This window comes from Xiphophorus maculatus, chromosome 17, assembly GCF_002775205.1.
Source record: "Xiphophorus maculatus strain JP 163 A chromosome 17, X_maculatus-5.0-male, whole genome shotgun sequence".
Taxonomy (NCBI): domain Eukaryota; kingdom Metazoa; phylum Chordata; class Actinopteri; order Cyprinodontiformes; family Poeciliidae; genus Xiphophorus; species Xiphophorus maculatus.
The window spans coordinates 6254204-6277224 of NC_036459.1; positions in this window are offsets into that span (position 1 = coordinate 6254204).

Consider the following 23021-nt stretch of genomic DNA (forward strand, 5'->3'; position numbering starts at 1 on the left):
TGCTAGGATCAAGAAACAAAAATGTGCAAATACTTGTCTGCGCATAGGATAACAAGTGGCCCAGAGGGCTGTTAAAATCTAAGTTTACTCAAAATGAGTTGCACATGTGCAGTCACTGTTCAAAATGAACTGTGTGTAGTCAAATGAGTTGAGGAAGGGCTAACAAAACACAGATTATAAAGCTTTAATATAACTTTAAGCATACACACATCTAAGATGCCAAAAAAGAACAAATGTAACTATAAGCCTCAAAAATTTTAAGAAGTTATAATCCAGTTTCAAAATTATTTTTTTTTTTAAATCACAAGACCTTAAGTCTTCATGCTGTATAATAGAGACCACCAAAAAGAATGTCCTGTTTGTCACAACATTGTCCTCGGTAGAAAAGGGTAAAAAAAAAAAAGTTATGTTATTTAAATAATCCCTCTTACAAAACGAGGGAAAAGATTAAACTTGGGTGCTCTGCTCAGCTAGGCTAGACGAAAAGTAATTATTCAAATGAAGGCAGGGTCTCACACATCATATACAGCGGCTCTCAAGAATTGGCATGGTAGTGTGTCTACCTTTAATGTGATATTGGTCTGGTACCATTGAAGCGAAAACAGAAAAACAATGAAAAAATGTGTTTACGTAAAGAAAGATACGTGAGTATGTGTACTATGCATATAAATGTACAACTCAGTACATTAGAATTTTATTGAAAAGTTAATTTACTTCAGTACGGGCCTTGCCCAAGGGCATATGGACATGTGGCAGAGAAGGATGCTGGGATTGAACCATTAATTTTCTGATTACAGGACAATGACCCTCACAGTGAGCCACAGCCACCCACATCAATAATAAGACCTTTTGGCAATGTAAGTTTTAAAATCTACTATGGTAATTTCTTAGGTTATGAAAACCTGACATCTGTAACAGCAAGCTGGTATACATAAAGATGTGATTAGAAAAGGAAGGATCTGATATCCTGATGTGTTTTATATTGTTTGTCTCCATCTACTTTGATTTTTTGATTGACTAAAAGGGAACTTACAAAAATGAAAACAGAAGTTGTTTTAATGGGTGTGTCATTACTGTCCCCAGAAATATCTTGGCATACAAGTCTTCATTCCTTCCTGTTAACCGAGTGCAGCAGAATTAACACAGTGCTTTAAACTTTATTCATTACATTTCAGCACCCGTTAATGCGGTAATGTTTAATAATAGAATGTCAGTCGCAGTTGAATCTTAATTCCAACGTGCTTTCTATGCAAACCACACTCTGAAGTTTTATACTGTACCTAGACCTGCTAAAATAGCCTTATCCAATTCTCTTGAAGGTGAAAGAAGAGTGAAGGGAGAGGCCAGTGAGCCTAAAATCAAATTAGCATCACAATAAATCAGCACCACACCACTTGATTGGGTGTGTTGACAGAACGTTGATCAATATTAATGTCCCAAGTTTCAGCAAGAGATCGCTAACACAGAGTAGATACTCTGTGCTCTTTCGCACAAAAAATGCAGTCATTTACAGAAGAATACACTTACGCACACATATATACACACATACCAGCTGGTAATTAGTCAGCCTGACAGAACATCCCATGGCAAGTAAGGACAACTACAGCAGAATTAGACCAGGGAAGCTATTGCTGAAAACATGCACAGAGTCACAGACTCACCCACTGTCACCAGGGAGGGTCTCTGCATGATATGAGGGCCTAATTAAGATGTAGAGATAATTGGGGGAGGGGATGCAGTGGGGAGACAGGGTCTTGTGTGTGTAGCTGTTTGTTTCAAAGAGAACTTTAATTATTTAATGCAATAGAACCTATACAAAAATCTCAACGTCAGTTTCCCGTGGAGGGTCAGGCAAGGAAGGGGGAAAAGTACTGCAAGGTGAAAGGAAAGGACAATAAGCCAAAGAAAAAACATATACAGAGGGTGTACTTTGATGGGATGTATGCCAAATTTAGCAAGAGAGACAGGCTGAGAGGTCACAGAGAGGGAGAGGGAGGAAAAAGAAAAAGAGAGGAGGGTGAGGGGAGTGAAAAAGTGAGAACGGGAGATGAAAAATGAGGGTAGCTTGCAGACAGTCCTCAGACGACACCGCACACTCCCAACGTAGTAGAGCCTGGGGGATACACAGGGAATTTTAGTTAATGCGGTCCGACGTGCCACAGCTCAGTGGCCCCATGACTGCCTACTCTGATGAGGACAATGAGCTCTGTGTATATGTGCGAGGTATGGGCTAAGATGTAGATTCTTCACAGGACAATGTGTTTTTGAAGTCAGCACAGGAAATTGCACCTCAAAGTTTGTGCCAAGGCTCACATACAGTTGAAGCCAGAGGTTTACATACATACAGACATGTATATAGAGACACCCACACCCACACACATTTTTTCCCTCAATGTCTTAAGTTAAATCAGACCAATCTTCTCTTATTTTGAGTCAATTAGACTTACCAAATGTATTTCTATCTTCTAAATGATCACAATCTCAACTGTGAAGTATGGCGGAGCTGGCATCATATTGTGGGGCATTTCTTCTGCAGCAGGAGGAACTGGTGCACTTCATAAAATAGACATCCTCATGAAGAAAGAAAATCATGTGGAAATATTGAAGCATCATCTAAAGAAATAAGCCAGCTGAGATTCAAATGGGTATTTGAAAATGAACAGTGGCCCTAAGCATACAGCCAAAGTGGTTATAAAGTGGCTTAAGGACAGCAAAACGAATGTTTTGACATGGGCGTCACAGAATCTTGATCTCAATATAATAGAAAATCTGTGGATAAATCTGAATGAATGTGTGTCAGTGAGGCAGCATACAAACATGTCTGAGTTACATTCATCCTATCAGGGGAAATAGGCTAAGCTATTGTGCTCCTTGTGGAAGGAGACCTATAGCATTTGACCCATTCAGGAAGTTCAAAGACAATTCTACCATGTATGTAAACATATCATTTTGTAGACATTAATAAATAAATCTCTGAATTCTTAATTTAGTGCTATGGCATTTACCAAATAGAACTGTTTTTGGTAACTCTGACCCCAAAACAAGAGAAGTTTGACTTACTTTCAGACATGGAGAAAAAAAAAGTGTGCCTTTTCATTTAGTGTACCTGGCTTCAATTGTGCGTTCAGACAATAGATGAAACCAGGTTTAACCATTGGCAGGACTTTTATCTAACTCAAATTCCTCACAACCATCAAAGAATGACCAGGAAGGGTTGTACCAGCTAGGCTTTAAACACCCGCTCAGGCAGCAGAGTAATATTTTTAATCTGATTAATGCGTTTATACTGACTGGAAGTAATGTTTATGTTTTTAAGAGAGCCGGCCAGAGTCCCAATTTGAATGTTATGAGGGATGATGCAAGGTAGCTTTGGCATTACCAAAGATAAATCATCAAAATGTTCCAGTGGAAATGTTTTATTTATTTCGAACATGAAGTATAAAATCACACACATGAACAAGGAATGCAAAAGAAACGTTTTTGTACCACAATAATCCTAACATGCTCAAAATGCATGTTAAATTATGCAAAAAGCTGCACCAGATTTTTTAAGAAGGGTTTAACCCCTTAACTGGCGGTGAAAAAGGCAGAGTATTCAAACAAACTAGATTTGTCCCATGGATGGGATACCGCCAGTCAAGGGGTTAATTGTTGTAATCTCAATAAAATTATTCCCACTGATGATTAAGCACAGAATCATTTTTGACATATTTTTTTAAATGTATAAAAAACTGATACTTTATATTTTAGATACAGACATTTCTTCAAAATTAACATCCCTTTTACATTGTCTCATTTCTTAACTGAAACAAACTTGATGGATAAAATACAATAGTTTTTCCATCTATTTTGCCAGTGGTATGAATAGTTTTGACCTCCACTGAATATCCTATACATATAAATATATTAGGGCTGAAACGATTCCTCGAGTGATTCGACTACCTCGATTATTAAAATTCCTCAAGGAAAATGTATCTGCCTCGAAGCTTCATTAATAAAATATAACTATATTTTATTATTTAGCGCACCATGTTCTGGCCGGGTTATTACTTGCGTTGCGCAGAGCTCTCAGTTCCGCCTGAGTTGTTGACGAAAGTTAAGTAAAGAAAAGTTATTGTTAGCTCAAACGTGAAAAATTGGACTGATTTTGATATTACTCGATTACTAAAATAGTCGTTTACAAAAGCCCTAAAATACATGCTCACCTTGCTCTGTTTTGTGCACAGCCTCCTCTTTCAATGACGATATTTTCCAGGCATGAATATATTTTCAACCTAAAGTGCCTTACAGATTTTTGCAAAAGCCTCAGAAATGCTTATCAGCAAAACTATCATGTCAATGGAATGATATTAGTTTAATGCAAGTCTTGATATATTGAGAGCTGGAGAGACCCTGTGGCTCTATTGCATTTTGATACAGGGACATATCTCATGTATATGAACTGGCTATCTATTGGTTGCCGTGCCATGCATCATGCATTAGCCAACATTTTAATCACCATAATGATGACTGTACCATAATTAGGTTTCTCCTGTGGTGTGTGTCTGATTTTGTCATTCACTTCCTCTGAGTGAATTTGAGGTCATATTTCTCTGCTGAGCTGAGAAGAGTTGGGGGCAATTCCTCACTTCTTCTTACCATGGGAATGCATCTTAGTCTCCCACTCTGCTCCCATTTCTCTGTACCTCACAGATGTGAATGGTGCTTTTTATGGATGAGCCAGCTGATGAAGGATCCATCTTGTGTGATTAACATTTTCACAGGCCTGAGAATTGTCTGCGTGTTCAATTATCAGCAAAGAGCCCACCTATTGTTCCTGTGGCACGTTCCTGCTAAGTGGAAGTTTATTCCTTTAACACTGTGCATTAGCGCACATCAATTATGCAGGTTGCATAAATTACATATTTATGTATTCTGATAATTACATATTTAATACAGCAGATGTCTACCTCATTTATAGCAGTTAATAAAAATGAATGACAACCATTTTACAGTGGAAAGTTCATAAGGGAGCTGAAAATATGAGGAAGGGACTTTGTTTCGCATGGCTGGGTTAGACTGTGTCCTGAATGAAAATGTCTCCTTTATTGATTAGGAGATCTAAAATAACACGGAGCTCTAATTTCATTGTAGAGATCGTGATTCATTTACATAATCAGGCTCTAAGTGCAGTGCTACAAAATGGCTGCTAACATACAAGTGTATGTGCGGTTCTCATTAACATAAGTGGAAATCAGGCTACAAGGTAGGTCTTCAATGTATCACATCCTTAATCACTCAACTTTCTCATGCTTTGAAAGCAACAAAAACCTTTTTATTAGCTCTTTCACATCACCCTCTTGGTATGAGATATTTATTTAAATATCAGTATGTGTGTATATGCATGTTTGACCATGAGGGAATACAGAAAATTATAAATTGAAACATGGGCAACAATTTCTTGATTTTGAACATCTTAAGCCATAAATTGTGCAATGTTCTCCCTGAAAGTATAAATATATTTTTAAATCATTAAAACACCCAAATTTAATTAACATTCATACCAGTGATGAGTATGTGTAAACATCTGTCCTACAATTTTCAAATTATGCAACATTTATTATTAACTCGCCTCATATGCTATAGAAGGAACAAACTCTAGCAGTTTTGCTCGGGAGGAATTGACAGAATAATGTTCGACATTCACTCAAATTTATGGTAGCATTTTGGCCAGGAACTGACATCTGAAAACTGAGTCACCAGCTGTAAGTGGCATCCTCATATAGGAAATCCTGCAAAAAAAATGACAGCAAGACAAATGCAATTTGCTTTGACGTTCTGAGACAGCGATGCATTTATTGTTCAGCCATTTGCAGCAATACAGACCTCATTATCACATGCTTTGGACAATGTCTCCAGAAACTGAGTTGGTCACAACTCAAGAATTATTTATTTTTCTGCCACCCACCACAAGGATTAAAAATAAAATCAGTGCGCACAAGTCACGTCATCTGTCCTCTAATACAATTCATGCTTTGAACTTTCCTGTCATGTTTCATAGAGACAGAAAATGCACTTACAACACAAGCACTTCCTGCACCAGGAGCGTGTGAATTATTTGGTGAGCATTTGGAGGACTGTTGTGATTCTGGAACAAGGGCGGGCCGTTGTTATCAGCAAAGATACTACCGAGATCCACTCTAAATGCAGATTTTGTTGAGTGTTTGACAAGTGCAAAGAGAATGCCTGCTGGGAAATAACTTCAGCCATAATTAAATAAAAACACAAGAGGCCCCCAGTTACACTTTGCTCTCAGAGGTTTGACAGGTGATCTGGCTTAAAGCACCTCAATCTTAGTATTTGGGTACATTTTGGCCAGTACATTTGTTGTGTTTGAGTTAAGATTTAAGACCTTTTGAAGTGTTGTAGGACAGTTTTTTCAGTAAAACTCTAATAATCACTTCTGCTGAAAGAAAGGTTATGCAATAACAGGAATGTCAACTGCTTAAGTCGTAGCATATTGTCAGGATTACACCATGTCGAATTTGTCCTTATGTTTCACTATTATTACAGTTTAGTTGTTTTATAAAGTTCAAAGTTTTTGTCAGATGATTAAACATCCAGACTACAGCCCTATCTGTGAGCATTAGTGCAAAATTGGAGAGAGCTCTACTCAGTTTAGGCCAGCGCTTCTGTCTGGGATTAGTTTAGTTTATGGAGCTCATGCATCACATTGAGTTGGCAGAGCAGGGGACACCATGTGGACAGCAAAAACTGTGAAAATGAGTGTAGTGTTAACAAGACACATGGGGTCTGTTGTGACTGTCCCAGATTTCTGAGTTGATTTCACTCTGGGTTGACAAGGATATGCTGGGTTTTTTTATGGATAGCAAAGTAAAGGCACCACTTTGCCTTGAAAAAGTATTCATACCGCTACAATGTTTTAAAATCTTCATTTGAAGATGTGGCAGAGATACCTTTTCAGCCCAGGACATTCTGAATGGCGCTGGCTTGTTCACAATCATTATAACACATCACTAGGAATTGCAGCAAAAAGTCTGGATTAATGGAGAGTTCAAATGAAAAACTGCATGCAAGACTTAAACCTATATAATTTCTTTCCACTTCATAATAATAAGCAACTTTGGGTTTTATTACATAGGATACCAATAGTAGATATCCAAGTTTGAGGATTTAAAGTTCAAAGAAATATGAAAAAACGCATTCCAAAATGTTATTTGGAATACGTTTATGATGCACCATGAATAAAAGATTGCTGTTAAAAAACCTGCAAGCATTCAAGTAGAAACTGAGCTTAACTTGATCTGCAATGCAGTCCTGTCAGTCAACAATTTGTCTTCAACTTTACATAAAAAATCCAATACTTGTTTATGTAACACCAGATTTTGTGATCAATTAAATGTTCATCATGCTGACAATTTTTCATCTTTTTTTTCTCACCAACAGTGTATGGAAAAGTAAACCCAATTTCTTTGTGCAATCATTCTCTGACAAGAAATTCCAGAAGTAAAAAAAAATTCAATGAATAAATAAATAGACATAATCTATAACCCGATTTGTCTATGATCTGGTAATACCCCCTTATAACTATGAAGCTCATTAGCCAAGCAATACTGAAAGAAAAAAACAACAACATCAGGAATGGTGTAAAATCAAAAAATGCAAAGCCACACTTCGCACAAATAAATAATAAACAGCTTCTTCTGGAATTTTCATTATTTGATAAGCAAATTACCACCCTGAATTGAAGGATGTTGCATAAATTAAGCAAATAAGCTTTTAATGAAAAGAATTCTGAATGAGACTATTAATCAAAACCTGCAAATGACTGGTTGATAACCCTCGAATGGGATGGCTTTCAAGTGCAGTTTAGTCATCAGCCCTTTTTCCTCTTGTGTCTCTCTAGCTCTTTTGTCTCTACTGCAACCTGTTGCCTTGGAGACTGCAAAACTCCAAAATAGTTGTCTGGAGGCAGTTAAAGTAGACGTTACATTCAGTTTCTGTTAATTGAATACTGTGTCAAAGTTGTGTTTGTTTCCAGACTTGCTTAGCCCTAATTGTTTTCACAGGAATGCTTTGGTAGGCAAGAGGCTTATCCTGTTGTACAAACATTATCTAGAGGTTGTCCATCAATTTACGTCCCCCTGTCTACACCACTGCGACAGCAAACTATTCTTTTTAAGCTGCACCTTGGACATATTTTCAATTACAGCTTACTGAAAGGCTGTCAAACTCAGGCCAAAGCCACATATATAAGATAAAGGAAGTCTTTACAGTGTTACAATATTGCAAGTAATTAAGAAAAGCAGATTGCAGCTAGTTATCAGATAATGAAGTCTGTCAGAATTCGAGTTCTCTACTCCCACACTCTCATCCCTCAGCATCATCTTCTCAATGTGTACTGTATTGTCTATATTTGATCCCTAAATCTATCACTGAGGCTCAGCTGCACATCGATCACAATGCCGCTATAACCTCCCACTTTACACATTCTAACTATTTGCTTCAGTTCCCCCAGAGCCTCATGGCACAAAGGTCTTCCAAGGGAACAAGCAACAATTTGATGGATGAGTGGACAGGACACTGCTATTTCCCAAATAACGCCATGAGGATCTTAAAAGCAAGGGGATAAAAACGGGAAAGGGCTAGGCTGGTATCAATCTACCCGTTGCCTTCCCATGACAGATTGCCTAAACCACTGTCCATAATTACCCAACAGCACAGACAACACAGCAGACTAAAGCAAATAGTTCTTCCACCTATGCTTCAATTTTTCCATCTGATTCGGAAATTGTCTGTTTGGAATCTTACAAGAAGAGCTAAAACTTCCCCCCTAGAGTGTCTTGTTTAGCAAGACAGGCATCACCGGTCAAGCCTGTGGCAAAGGGACAACCAGGATATAGGCAATGTCATAGAGTGCTGGCCGGCAGTTTTGAAAATATAGATTGATGCTGGTGTTTTGATTAATGCCAGAGCACACCCGCCCAGGTTAGTGGAGGCCTGACAGCTTTATTGATAAATTAAACACTGGGCCACATGAAAAGCATTAATCTTTCAACTCGTCTCCTCTCTTATTTTGTCCTTGAGCATTTTCAGAGCTAAGTTGAAGTGCTTGTTTGAAGCAATGTCAACACTGACACTTTGCCATTGGTTATTTTATTGCAACGTACAAATAGCGCTCTGGGATTAGAATTAAACTACAACCTCAAGTTGTCAAAAACAAGTCTTTCAAAGTTCAATGGACCACTGGACTGGAACTTCTTGTTAAATTCAGGGTGTTGCGTTTACTTTGATGTTTTAGTTCACTGGTACAAAATGTAACTTGGTTCATTTCAGCGAACCTGATGCAAGTAAACATTTGTAAATCTCTGTGTTTAACTATAAAAGTGTTCAGGTATACCACTGAAAATTAGCAGCCTGTGTGGGTTACAGATCCCCCTTAAGGACTGTCAGTCGTTATTTGATCAGCGCTAACAAAGCTCTTCAAATGAAACTAGCCTCAAACCAAGACCCAATCAATCAGGGATCTAAACAAGAATGTCAAGAGAAATTTAATACAACAACACAGGAGCCCAGACTGAAATATAACATCTACATCCCTTCTCCATACGATCCTCCCCCCTTCTCTTCCTTGTTCCAGATGGATGCACTTTTGAAGATGAGTCTGAGGAAACTTTTAATGAACAAGAAGCAGACCAAGGGGCTTTTTGAATTATCTCATGGTCGATAAGCACCCCACAGCGTAAATGGCACTGCGAAGGGCTTTGGTCAGATAAACAACATCTTTTCAGAAAAAGAACAGAGGAGGGAGTTGACACTTGAGAAGAGATTAGCAGGGTCTCTTTTCAGGGCTTGTCAGGCCCATTGGACAGGAATCGAATCTGTGGGAGAGCACTCAAAGAAAGAAAAGAGAGTCCATGAAGAAAAAAAATTCCCCTGTCCAGAATCTTTGTCCATTTTAAAAATTAAGGTACAGACCTACGTTTTCTGTAATTAGAAAGAGCTATTGAAGCAAATTCAATGTTTATCAATTTAGGTTACACTTTGCAACAAAAGGTGCAAAGCCCATAATTCTATGAATATATTACTAGTTTGAGATGAGTTGGTTTTATTTTTCCATAACAAAAAAAATTTGTACCCAATGATGGAAATGACTTTTTGATTTGGGTTAAAAAATAAATATACTTTGACCATGACATTAAAATGTAGAGCCATATATCAACTCTATATTTTATTACATAACAAAAAATACAAAAGATTTTCAGATTGTTATATCTGAAAAAACATACTAAAGTTCCTAATTAATTATTCATACCATTCTTGGAACTGAATGCACAAATCAGAATTTATTATGATGTCTCTATAACACCAAAGTCTGAAAATTATACATAGAGCCTCAACGACATAGAAAATATACCCACAAATATTTAGTTAAAAGTTCCTTGCAAAATTGCACCTCAACCCACAAGCTAATCTTTAATCAACTGAACTTGCCTTTACATTGTTATAGATTCAAACTAGAGAGATTTCACAAGCCCTTTTTCTTGCTCTGGCTAGTATTTGGCACTGTGAAGAAACATGAGAAATGGACACCAGCATTAATCTCAAGATTATAACTGTAGTTCATCAAAAAGAATATTAAAGAAAACTTTTAGAACATCAAGAGATTTCCTTCTTTCTCAAAAATGGGAGAACATTAATCAGCTTCAGTAATTTTACTGATGAAACTGTAAAATAAGAGACACATTGCAAAAGTGTTTAACTGAATTATGAAGATATCTGAATGCGAGGGAGACATGTCATATTTTTCACAGCATGTCAGTGAATAGGGGAGTTAATCTAAATTTTCAGTACCCTGTGTCTTTAAATCAAATCTGCCATCATTTACTGCATTGCAGATAAGAAGTCATCAGAGTCACGAATTGAACATTTCATTGGCTCCAAGCACTAAATTAATGACAAACTTGATTTTGCAATTAGGATTTTCTCTGGGTTATGATGACAGAAGCTGATGGGGGATAAAAGCAAGCAAACATGCAGTTGTCTCAATGCATACGTCTTTGTTGTTTTAATACCAGTGTATGTGCACGTGGTCGAATGTATGTGAGAGGTTAAACTGCTGAGATCAGCTTCCAACGTTCTTATGGGCTTTAAAATCTTTATTGACCTGTGAAGGTGAGTGTTTTAATGTCCACTGATAAGCAGAGAGGCGGACTTTGTGGTAAATGGGTTACGCTCCTAATTGAGTCGAGCAATGCATATCAAGTAAGGTGAAAAGCAGCGGAGAGTTTTGGGGAGGGCTGGAACGTGAACTGTTTCATCGTAATATGATTTATCCAAGGTAAAATTTAATGTAAGAAATTAGAAATTTTAAGACTCCAAAAACAGAATGAATGCAAATAAAATCAACCCCCCCAGTTCCATTTTCCCAAAGGAAGCTGTTCTACAGCCTCTCTCAGCCAGCACTAAACAAACTGTCAGCCTGGATTTGCAATTTTTCTAAACAAACCTCTATCTTCCCCAAAAAAACCCGTTAGGCCCAATCAGTGCCAACAAAGTGACACCCGCAGATGAATTTGTTATAAAATCCCTTAGCTTGGATAACAGGCAAGCGGGGAGTGATCTTGCATTTCTAAGGAGTTATCCGTCATTATGATCCAAGCACATGGCAGAAACTGATGATATGAAAACATAATATAATTTGCTCTTGCTTATCATGCATGAAATATCCTACCCAGGATGGCAAGAAAGGAGAAAAGAACCCAAAAGGAAAATAAGCTTTTGGATCATTTCCAATATCTACAAGATATTTGTTTATTGCCATAGTTCTTAGACAGATGCAGAGAAATGTATAGAATTAAATAATACCAAAATGGTGGACAGGTTCAATAGAAGTATGCAATTAAGCAATTTTGGACCTTGTTAAACATTTCATTCTTAACAAATCATAAAAAGAGAAGAGGCAATGACGTTCAGGAAGCTACATGAAAAGACAAATGTAAACAGTTTTTGTTAAGCTTTACCATACACTTAGAACTAGCTCATATTTTACACATTTCTAATATTTTTAAAATAAAAATGCATAACATTTTCTTAAAAGATAAGCTGAACAAATTACAGTTACGGTTTTTTAAAAGACTGATATCTCAAGTTAGTCTTGTCCAGCCCAATCTGAGTCCTTCACATCTGCATTAGTGCTGGTTGTATGGATTTAGTAGGTCAAGGGAAGCTGAGCACAGCATGATACTATAAGCATTGTGAGCAGAGAGCAAAGCACCAGAAAAGGTCTAAGGAAGGCAGCGTTTGATGAAGACTTTCCCCCATGTCTGAACCACAGCAAAGAAAAGCTTTAACACAGCTAAACGTTGGCAACCCTGTGACGTTTTCACTCCTGGTGGGCCTGTTGCACCAGCTGGTAGATCACCACAGTATATCTAACCGAAAAAGTTATCTTTTTTTCTATTTTAGTTGTAAGAAAATTAAAGATGACATTTAATATGTTTGTGTTTCCCCCTTTGTGTTTAATTTACAAACAAACTTAGCTGCACAAAGCAGTAGCTAGTGGTTGTATTGTGCTTAGTTGCACCCATTGTGTTGCCATGGTATGATCAGCCATACATCATTGTGTGTCATTTTTTTTGTTAGCTCAGTTATGTATTGTTTGTGGAGTCCAAGTGCCTGAGTTCAGTTTTGTGTCTTTGACCTCTAATGAGATTAACTTCATTTTGCAAATATAACTCTTCGGTTCCAATAAAATCTTTTTTTCCTTATAATTCCTGTGACTCCTTCTGCTTTTCAACTTGGTCTATCACACTCTGGCTTTGAAGTGCAAACAGATGATACCTGAACTCCAATTCAGTGGAGTCCTGGCACTGAAAAGCAGCCAGTGCTGGGCAACGCGGGCTGATGGACCACCCCCCGGGAACATGTGTGGCTACCCAAGCATGGCAGGCAGAAGGGAGAAAATATGTAAGGAATTCAGTTAGAAGTGAGAAAGGACGGGGAGCACCGAAGAATGAGGAGTGGAGGGAGACGCAGTATTGTAAAGGAGAGCCCCCAAATGTAAGACAAGATATGGTTAGTTACCTTTCACCTCTACAGAAACACTGAAAAAGGAAAGCAAAAGACATGAAGGTTAGGAATCAGTGGCAACGCTTGGATAGCTGCTGTAACACAAAGAATCAAGCAAAACCCAAAATGTGCCATCCCAGTGAATTTTGCATCATTGCACTACAAAGCACATACTCTGCAAAACACATATTTTGAAATGTGAAATTCAATGGAGCAATGGTGTATGCCGTTTATGACATTTAGATCCAGTTGCTATGCACTCGTTCCTTCTTTTTTTATTATTTCTCCTCCACAAGATTTTGATAAAATATTACACTTTTTTATTACAATGACTTTGGGTGATGTCTAAATAAAAATGTTGCTTGTTTGGACTAAGAATTGATTATACATTAAAAAGAGGAATGTTATGACACATTCAAGGTTCCATGTTTTGCATCTATTAATTGGATCATTTCTGCACGAGATTCACAAAGCAAATTTTGACTGAAATATGGTAACTTAGTATTTCATTACATGTTTCACAACTTTAAAGTTTAAATTGTTCCAAAATTATTGTTATCTTGCATGGTATAAATTATCATTCCACTGGAAAAGTGAAGACATGATTAGAAAATATTGTATTACTCTAAATGGCAATCTAATGTACAAGCAATTTTCTGTATTCTGGGTTTTTGAGAGTCAAGTCTGTGGAATTCAAGTGATGAAGAGAGACAGAAAGAAATTGAAAGAAAAAGGAGACAGACACCGTGATGCATCCCTGACAAACTGCAACACACCAACCAAGAACTGCGCCCAGTCGAGTCGAAGGTAAGTAACCCTCTAGTTAAAAATTCAGTTGAATGGTTTTTATTCACTGGAGCATTTTTCTTTTTTACCAAGATACTGAGTTGGATTGCTAATACAATTTGGTATTGAATTCCAAATAGGAGAAGTACTAAATCTTCAGCACCTGTGCCAAAATGAAAACAGCCAGTGCCTCCCTGCAGAGACAACCTTTGAGGTGCTGAGAATCTCTGCCTGCTGAGCAGAGGAGCAAAATGTTCAGAATCAAAGGTCAAAAGACGCAGCCCGGTTCACCAATAGGTGACACAATGAGATCACGGGTTAAGAGTTAGACGTCTCATCAATTTATCTTGAGCTATTTCTTTTGTATTTTTCATTAGGCCCATAAAAGTTTTCCTCTACTGAGGCTCCATTTGTCACTTAATTTTTTTGTCCCCATCTTGGGTGGAAAACTGAGCAGTGTTGTTTTGATTTAGTCTCATAAACTAGTCTTAGTCTCAGCTTATTGCAACTAAAGAATATCCTACCAGATTTAAAATGACTGCTGGGCCATCACAGATAGCCATTAACCTGTTAGACTGGAAGCTCAAGTCTGTTCATAGCAAACATATTTACCTATCTGCCAGTCATAATTGCATCTTGAAATAAGACAACAATATATCACAGTTTCATGATTTTATAACCTGAGCATCAGCTGCATCATGTTTGAACCAGTCAGATAATAAGTCAAAAACTTTCACACTGTTGGTGAAATATAAAGATGCAACCAAAGTGCATCAAAATCAATTTTTTTGTGAATTTGGGCAGGAAATGTTTTGCTCAAGTTTTAGTCCAGAATCATATATCTCCAGTCTTTGGCAAAAAAACACAGAGGCTTGGGATAGTGAGTCCAGATGGGCTGTGTTCTTGGCCCCTATTGGTTATTTACTGGCAAAAATCACCCGCCACGCTGTGATAGATTTAGGAATCAGCTGTTGTTCCTCCTGTCATGGCCCTCCAGAGACACCATGTCAGCCTTTGGCGTTTCTGCATTGCACCTACATTTAAACACTTCTATTTTATTTTTGTTCAAAATTGCTTTTGGTACATCTTCTCAATAACCTGACAGGTGGAGTAAACATATCTTGTAACGATGCAGTCATCTCATGTGTTTTCCCCAATCTGGATTTTACCAGATTTGTGAACACATCTTGGTAGCTTCAGCTATAATGTCCGTCATGATGCCCTTATGTCTCGTTTGCATATAAAAGTCAGCTTTGGAATCAGTATTTTTTTTCTTTTTGTGTGTGTGTGTGTGATTACATAAAACATCAGATTTATCAAAGCAACAAAAGACAAAAGGTTCAAACAAATTAATTAATTATGGAATGCTGAGCTAGATTTATCTTGGGAGGCAAATATGATCTTTAATATCCTCAGGCCAAGTAAGTACTGCTTAACAGATTCTGCACCTTCTGGCAGTGCTTTCTCTGGTTTCCCTCACTTCAGTAGCTCCATGTTAGGGTTAGACAATCTGAAATGTGTTTGGAATTGAGCCTGATCAGGCAACTGCAGGGATTATGGCTTCACTGTGGTGTGGCCTGTAGCAAAGAGCACAAGCTCTTTGCCAACAAGGGCTGAGAAGGATATGGCAGGAAACATTACAAGCTTTTAAGACAGAAAATTGGTTTAGAAACAAAACAAAAAAAAACCTTGCTTTCTAATCCAATCTTTTGCGTCAAAAGGCAGCATTAAGGAAAAAGCTAACCATAAACCAAACAGCAGGGTAAGAATGGGTTACACTGCGCTGTGGTTTCAACATTCCAAATTGACAAACCTGGATAATTTGGTCTAACTGTACTGAGTGATCAAGATACTTTACAACAATATTAGTTGTACAGCACATGAAGTTTTTTTCTTTCCTGCAAATAAACTTGAAGGTTTGTCACATATGAAAATGTAAAGTTATGATTATGGCATGGCTTACATGAGTTCTCTAAAACACTATGCTTAATTTTATGACTGGAATTAGAATGAGGCAAGGAAGCACAAAGAGGAGGAAGACGGAAGGATAAGCTGACATTTTGATTAAGGCACCAACAAATTTGATCAGCACTTTCAAAATGTCTCCACTGTATTTCCCATCGGACATCTGAGGTTAGATAGAGCGTGTTTCTCCTGCCCCAACTTCAGCTGTCAGGCATCGATCCTCACTAGATTACACATCAGCTGCAGACATCTCCCAGCAAGACCAGCATTATAAATAATGCAGCAGCCAACATATGAAGAGTGCATCACCAGGGTAAACTGAATGATAAAATTCTACCTAAAATTCAAATAATGTAAAGGCCAAAAGCATCCAGTACTATTGATCTAGAGTAAATACAGTATGTCCTTGATAGTAATAATTCAGATTAGATATCTGGCTGCTTTTGCTGAAAAAGAGAGAAATCTGCTGATTGTACGATTTTTAATGTGCAAATGTCACTCTTGTTGTCTTCTGTCTTCATTTTGTTATCTTTGCTGGACTTACTGGTTGAGAATTCTTCCTTCTACATTTTAAGGCATAGTCCTGTTACAATGTAACAGGGTGAGTGCAATGCTCATCTTTTGCATTATAATAAGATTTTGAGTGCATTCATATACATCCATGATATGAAACAGCATTAAACAATGGGTTCACTCAGCTAGCTCAAATTAAATATGCTGCCGCCGCAAAGGCCACTTCCTGTTTACCTCAAACCCAAAGCGTCACCTATAATTCCTGCTCCCTTTAAACTGCCCGTTCCCCTTAAGCTGTGCCCTCCAGCATGAGCCTTAGAGGATGTGAGAACCCGTCCCCTCAATGCTCAGTCTAAATCTGACACTCTTTCTTTGCCTTACAGGGAGAGGAGAGTTTTTTTTATTTTTTCACTCCTCCCAGAGGGAGACGGGTGAGTGCAATGCTCATAGCATATAAGAGGATCACACAGCAATGCTGAGGAGTTGGCCATTTTATGGCAACTCTCTGCCGTGACAGATGGGCAGAGTGCTACTGCCACAGCCTAGAGTTTAAAAATCCAAGCTGCTTAAGGAATGACTGAGATGAATGGGGAAAGATGGTGGGTGGAGCTATCAGAGTGGGAAAAGAAATATATAGATAAAAGATATACAGAGGGCACATCGGTGATGGGAAAAATGGTGCAGTTTGATAAAAAGGAAAGACACTTAAAAGCAGTTAAAGCACGAGGGTCAGAATGCACAAACTGGAACTGTAGCAGTTGCAAAAGAAATGTGAGGGAGTAATGAAACATATAGGAAATAAATAATTGATGCATTAAAACAGAGGAACCACATCTAAATCTAGCCAGTTTCATAGGGAACCACATGAACAGTGCAAGTATTAAATTAGTTTCCCACAGGGAACTCATCTGTTGCAACCGCACAGAAGCTCTCGGTCACAATTCAAATGAAGAAAATGATTTATTTTCCAAGTGATGCAGGATTTTCTTGGTCAGAATGCAAGACACTTCTGGACGATAATGGAGTGAAACTTGCGAGGGAAAAAAAATGAAAAAAACCCCATCTTTACTGATCTGAGTCATCTGTTGAGGAATGAGCGCTACGCTTCCATCAAGGTGCACACAATCTTGTCACGATGCAGAATTAACTGGTTCATTAAGTAGTTTCTTCACTCAGCTATAACAAATCTAACAGTTAATAGAGAAGTTGGTATTTGTTGGGAGTGATTAATTTGTATTTTATGCTCTAAATTATTCACACCCTTTAGAGTATTCTCACATAATTTAAATATTCCATCTATTATATTGGGATATTATAGGAGAGATTAACACAAGGTAACAGTAGATGTCAACAGTCTTCACACCCCTATTAAGATGCTAATGTGAAGTATATTTTTCCCACTCAGGCCTTACACTTTGATAACCCGAAATAAGAATAAAAAAGTTCTGTGAAGGCTTCACAGACTAGTTAGAGAACTATTAATGGATAAACAGCAGAAAGATAAGAGATGTGCAGAAGTGTAAAGCAGGGTTAAGTTATATAACCATTTCTCAAAGCTTTGGAGATCTCACAGACTATTCAATATATCATCCAAAAATAGAAAGTGCATGGCATACCTCCCATTACATAGCTATTATGCTTGGTAAGGAGAAAATGAATCAAAGAGGCAACTAATTCCCATTTTCCACCGATGGTCATCTTGTAAAAAAGTAATCTGTGCAAAATGGTAATAAATGAATATGTATATAAATAAAAATAAACAAAATACAACAAAAAAATATATGTGTGCAGAAATGTCTTGTATAATTTTTCATGTATAAAATAATCCACTGGGATAATTAAGAGCAATAAAATGCTAAGGGGTTAAACCTAAGGTGAGTGTGACAGGAGATGCAGAGAGTAGAGGCGCTGCCCTCTGGTCAGAAAGATTTAAGTTTGTTGCAAGAAGTTAGATTTTTGGGCTTTATGAGCATGTTTTGTGTTTCAGCCATGGCAAGAACAAGGCTGAGGATTTATTGCTACACGGAGCAAAGACCACACTCGCCAACAGGAATATTTTCGGTGGAGTACACACCAGACTCGGCAGAAAATAGGGTGTAATATTCTGTTCTGTGGTTTCAGTATATACCAAGGCTGAGTTATTTTGAGCCCAATGTTATTTCTAGGCACTTGTGAGTAGATTTTAAAGTGCAACCTTGATTGACCTTTTTTCTATAGGGACTATTGAAAAAATATATAATAAGTTTCAGTTTTAATCATTTGCCAATTATATAATGATGTAAATAACCTCTCACTGTGGTATTCCTTTTCTCTCTATAAATGCTGTAGATTCTGGTTTCTACAGACTCGTTTGTTTTGTTCTCCTGTTGAGAGAAGCGCTACCTAATGCCTAGCAACATCTCTTCCTGTCCCTACAGCACCCTGGCTTATTGTTGACATTTATCTGAATGTTCTGAGGTTCATTCAGGCCCAACACTGATACAGCTGCATGAACACTAACAAGCCAGCTTCAGATCTTGCGTTTATAAAGCTCAGATTCTACCTTTGTCTTTGGCTCACTCTCCTGGGGGATTTTGCCATTATTGTACTGTTAGATTGTCAATTAACTCGTTGTAGTGATTATCAAGGCTTGAAGAAAGCAAAGAGAACAAAGTAAAAAAGAAAAACAGTCGTTTTCCCTTGCTTACCTGAAGTGATAACTTATCTTTAATGTTTTCTACTGGGGAAAATACGAGATAGACAAAGGTATCAGATTAATTAGATGAAAATGAAGGGAGTGATTCCACTGGAGTAGTTGGGTATTAGTTCTACTGTGATATCACAAATGAGGCATTTTTAATCCAACACGTGCTCAGAACGAGCCATTTCATGAGTGCTAAAGAGTCCCAGTTACAGTATGTGCTATTAAGACACTACTGTGAAAATGGAACTATATGGAACTATATGTTAAAAACTAACTGTTTTTAACATGTAAGAAAACAAGCCAATAAACACATTTCTGTAAATGACTTTTTACATGAGCTCCTGCTCAGTAAGTACACATCACTTGTAATTACACATTATTGCCAAGCTTGTTCATTTCAGAAAAGGTTCTTTTTAACATTTAAAATTCATAAACTGAAGCTTATGTGCTGTAGTCGAAGCCTCACTACAGAAAGTTTTCATCTTTTAGGTGGAGTTGTATAAAAACAGTTAGTTTTTAACATATAGACTTCGGGCATTACCTTGGTGAAGCTAAAATATGATTGTATGCATGAGTCAAGCTGTGTGAACTATGGTATGTTTAATAGATTCAGCTTTAGAAATGGAAATAATTTCTATTTTTCTAACACACACATGTAAATGCATGCATACAAATACCATATATACACGCAGATGTATATGTGCTTCCCTATTTGCTCTCCTTCGGATACAATCCCCATCCCCTACAGGGCAGCTGGCTTTCTATAGCCTCCAATTTATTGTGAATTACCAGCTGTCCTGCCAGAGGCCCCAGTAAACGCAGCGAGTGAACCTCCCCATTTCTGTTTATCTACCAGCCATTTCCTTCCACATTTACTCTTTGGAAATAAAATGCACTTCCAACTTCCACAAATACCAAGGAGAGAGAGAGAGTTGTGTCACCTAATCTGAAGCGCAACATATTGGAAATGGAACACAACAAGGCATTTTAAGACTATATCCTTTGTCCATCAGTTCTGCTAAGCGATTAGAAAGGGAAGGGGGGAAAAAAGAGGCAGCAGGGAAATAAAAAGGTATGTATGGGTGACAGAGAGCAAGAGGGACTAAGGAAAAAGTGAGAGTACATGTGGGAGATCAGGCACACAACTTTCATGAGCAGTGCTTTGCAAATCAAGCGTGTGCTATGCGTCCATAATGTTTTAGAATAGTTTGAGTGCAAAGAGAGCCTTATACATATTCATGCAGCAGAAGGAACATGACACCTGTCTGTAGGCTGGCTGGTTAGGTTAAATCTTTGTGCTAATGTGGAGCATATGCAGAAAGGGCAGGGTGATTATGCATGGTCAAATGACATGCTTTTTCTAAGGATAGAGGAATGACAAGCAGTAAAATTGCTCAGTGTTTGATGCCCTTATTTTTCTTGCTGCCTGAATACATTTGTGTTATTTCAGGATACACAGATTTTTGTACATATTCTCTCTGAATGCTCCATTTGGTTTAATATAAAACTGAAGACAGTTTAAGCCGTGTGTCTTGCTACACTGCACACTTTTACAGGTGAATGCACAATGCTTGTTGATCCCATATTGTAAAACGCTGGAGTGCTCCTGCAAATAAATAGGTAACACAAGTCCAAGTGAAAAACTAGGACACAAGTAAGTCACTCTGTCTGCCAGTGGAATGAGCAGAGAAACAGGGGTCATCTGATCACATCAGTAACAGATTTGGGGATTGTCACAACCACAACAGAAGTGAAATATGTCAGGAAAAGGGCAACAGCTGGGTTCATCTGTGGGAATGTGTCCAGACAGGCTTTCTAAAGTTTCAGCAGTGCTCCCGCATTCCCATGCCGCAGTTTTGAACTGTATTATCCCCACACTGCATCTCAACATGGGGAAAAGTATAAACTCATACTGATAGGATACTTCACATGTCATCTTTTTCTCTGGCAGAGTCTGAATTTAGGTTATTGCTTAAGGGGAAGTAAGAATGTACCAAGAGATATCTTTGATTGGGAGGGCAAAGCCATCTGAGGCAAATTCACACTTAAAAAATGCACATACTTATAATTACCAAGCAAAAACAGCTAAAAAAAAGTTAACTCGGGTAAATATTCAACACCACTAACTTTTTCTTCATTTTCTTAAGTTGCAACTCCAAACCTTTATGTATTTTTATTTATTTCAGTTTTAAGTGACAGATGAGATGTTGTAAATAACTGAAGTATAAGAAAATAATAGTGTTACAAATAAGACACACTTATAGTCAGGCCTCCTGAATCAACCTATTTTCACTAGAATAACAGCTGCAAGTATTTTTGAATTTGCCATAACTAGCTTTGAACATCTATAGAACTTATTAGTTCCCTTATCAGTTTGAAAAATAGTTCAAACTCAGTCCGTTAGCGTGGGTGAGTAAATCAATTTTAAGGTCCCATCACATATTCTAAATTGTATGGGTCAATAACACATGATCATGTTTTGAGCTAAACTAAGCCACTGTAGCTCTTACTGAATGGTAAAGATCACTGTCCTACATCCTGTCTTTTCTCTTTATTTAACTCCATCTCACTCTGACCGGTTTTTCTGAACCAGCTGAGGTAAAACATTTCCACAGTGTTATGCTGCCACCATCATATATAACTATAGCCAAGGTGATAAGCAAAATTGGTTTCCCTCCATGCACAACAATTTATATGCTAGCCAAAAAGTTAAGGCCTCATCGGAGCAGAATGCCTTCTTTCATATAATATTTACTATGTTGTCGACTATGGCTTTCTTTTCAACAGAATTTCTTACCATCTTGCCATAAAGGCCTGATTGACGGAGTATGCAACCTATATTAGTCCTGCCTACAGATCTACCCACTACAGCACAGGTGTCAAACTCCAGTCCTTGAGGGCCGCTGTCCTACAGCTTTTAGATGTGCCACAGGTACAAAACACTGGAATGAAATGGCTTAATTACCTCCTCCTTGTGTAGATCAGTTCTCCCAGCCTTGCTAATGACCTAATTATTCTATTCAGGTGTGGTGCAGCAGAGGCACATCTAAAAGTTGCAGGACACCGGCCCTTGAGGACTGGAGTTTGACACCCCTGCACTACAGCATCGCATCTCTGATGTTCCTTCAAAGTCACCATGACTGTCTGATTGATGCTCTCCTTGCCCAGTGTGATAACCTTTTGGGACATTCATGTTACACCACAGGTTTTAAGAAGCATGGCTATTTTAGCCAAGAACTGCATCTAAAAGCAGGGTGAGTTGGACATTGGTAAACAAATGGTCAGAAATGAGGAAATCTCCATGCTCTGACATCCTTCCCATTTACTGCACACATCTCTTCCTTTGAAATGGATCTCTGTGAATTTCATGGTTGGGTAATTATCTCTCCATTTGAAAGTAGACATTAGTGAAGATATCCCACCACTCTTACAAGGATCCTATTAAGACAGGTAATTAAAGGCGGTGCGAAGGAAAATTGGCTGAGGGATGCATTTCAAAAAGAGCTTCAAATATGGGCAATAAATCTCCCGCCTGCCTGTCTTTAGGGTGCTCTGTTTGACTGTTTTATTCAGAAGCCTCTTTTGGCTGGGGTCTGGGAGAAACATATGCTGACAGGATGGGGGACGAAGAAGGTGGCCAAGTGGCAGCCATTTTGTAGGTGACCTACTTCTGTTTTAATGAATAGAGGAATGGGAGAATATAAGAAGGATTTGCCAAAGAAAGCCATTTGTCCTTGCAGTGCCTTTAGTGCTAGATGTGGTACAAACATTTTAGAGCCCAAGGCATCTGTAGGTGAAAATAATGCTCTTAAAAAAACACTGATGGTGATTTATTTTAATTCATATGTCAGCTACCATTACAGGGGAATTCATCATAACCACTTGATTTGCATTCTGCTCAACATTTGACCCAGCTCTGCTTCCCTCAACGATTTAGGACTCTAATCATATTATGGTATTCCAGTGAACATGCTCATCCCCTAACACCCTCTATTGCCGAACA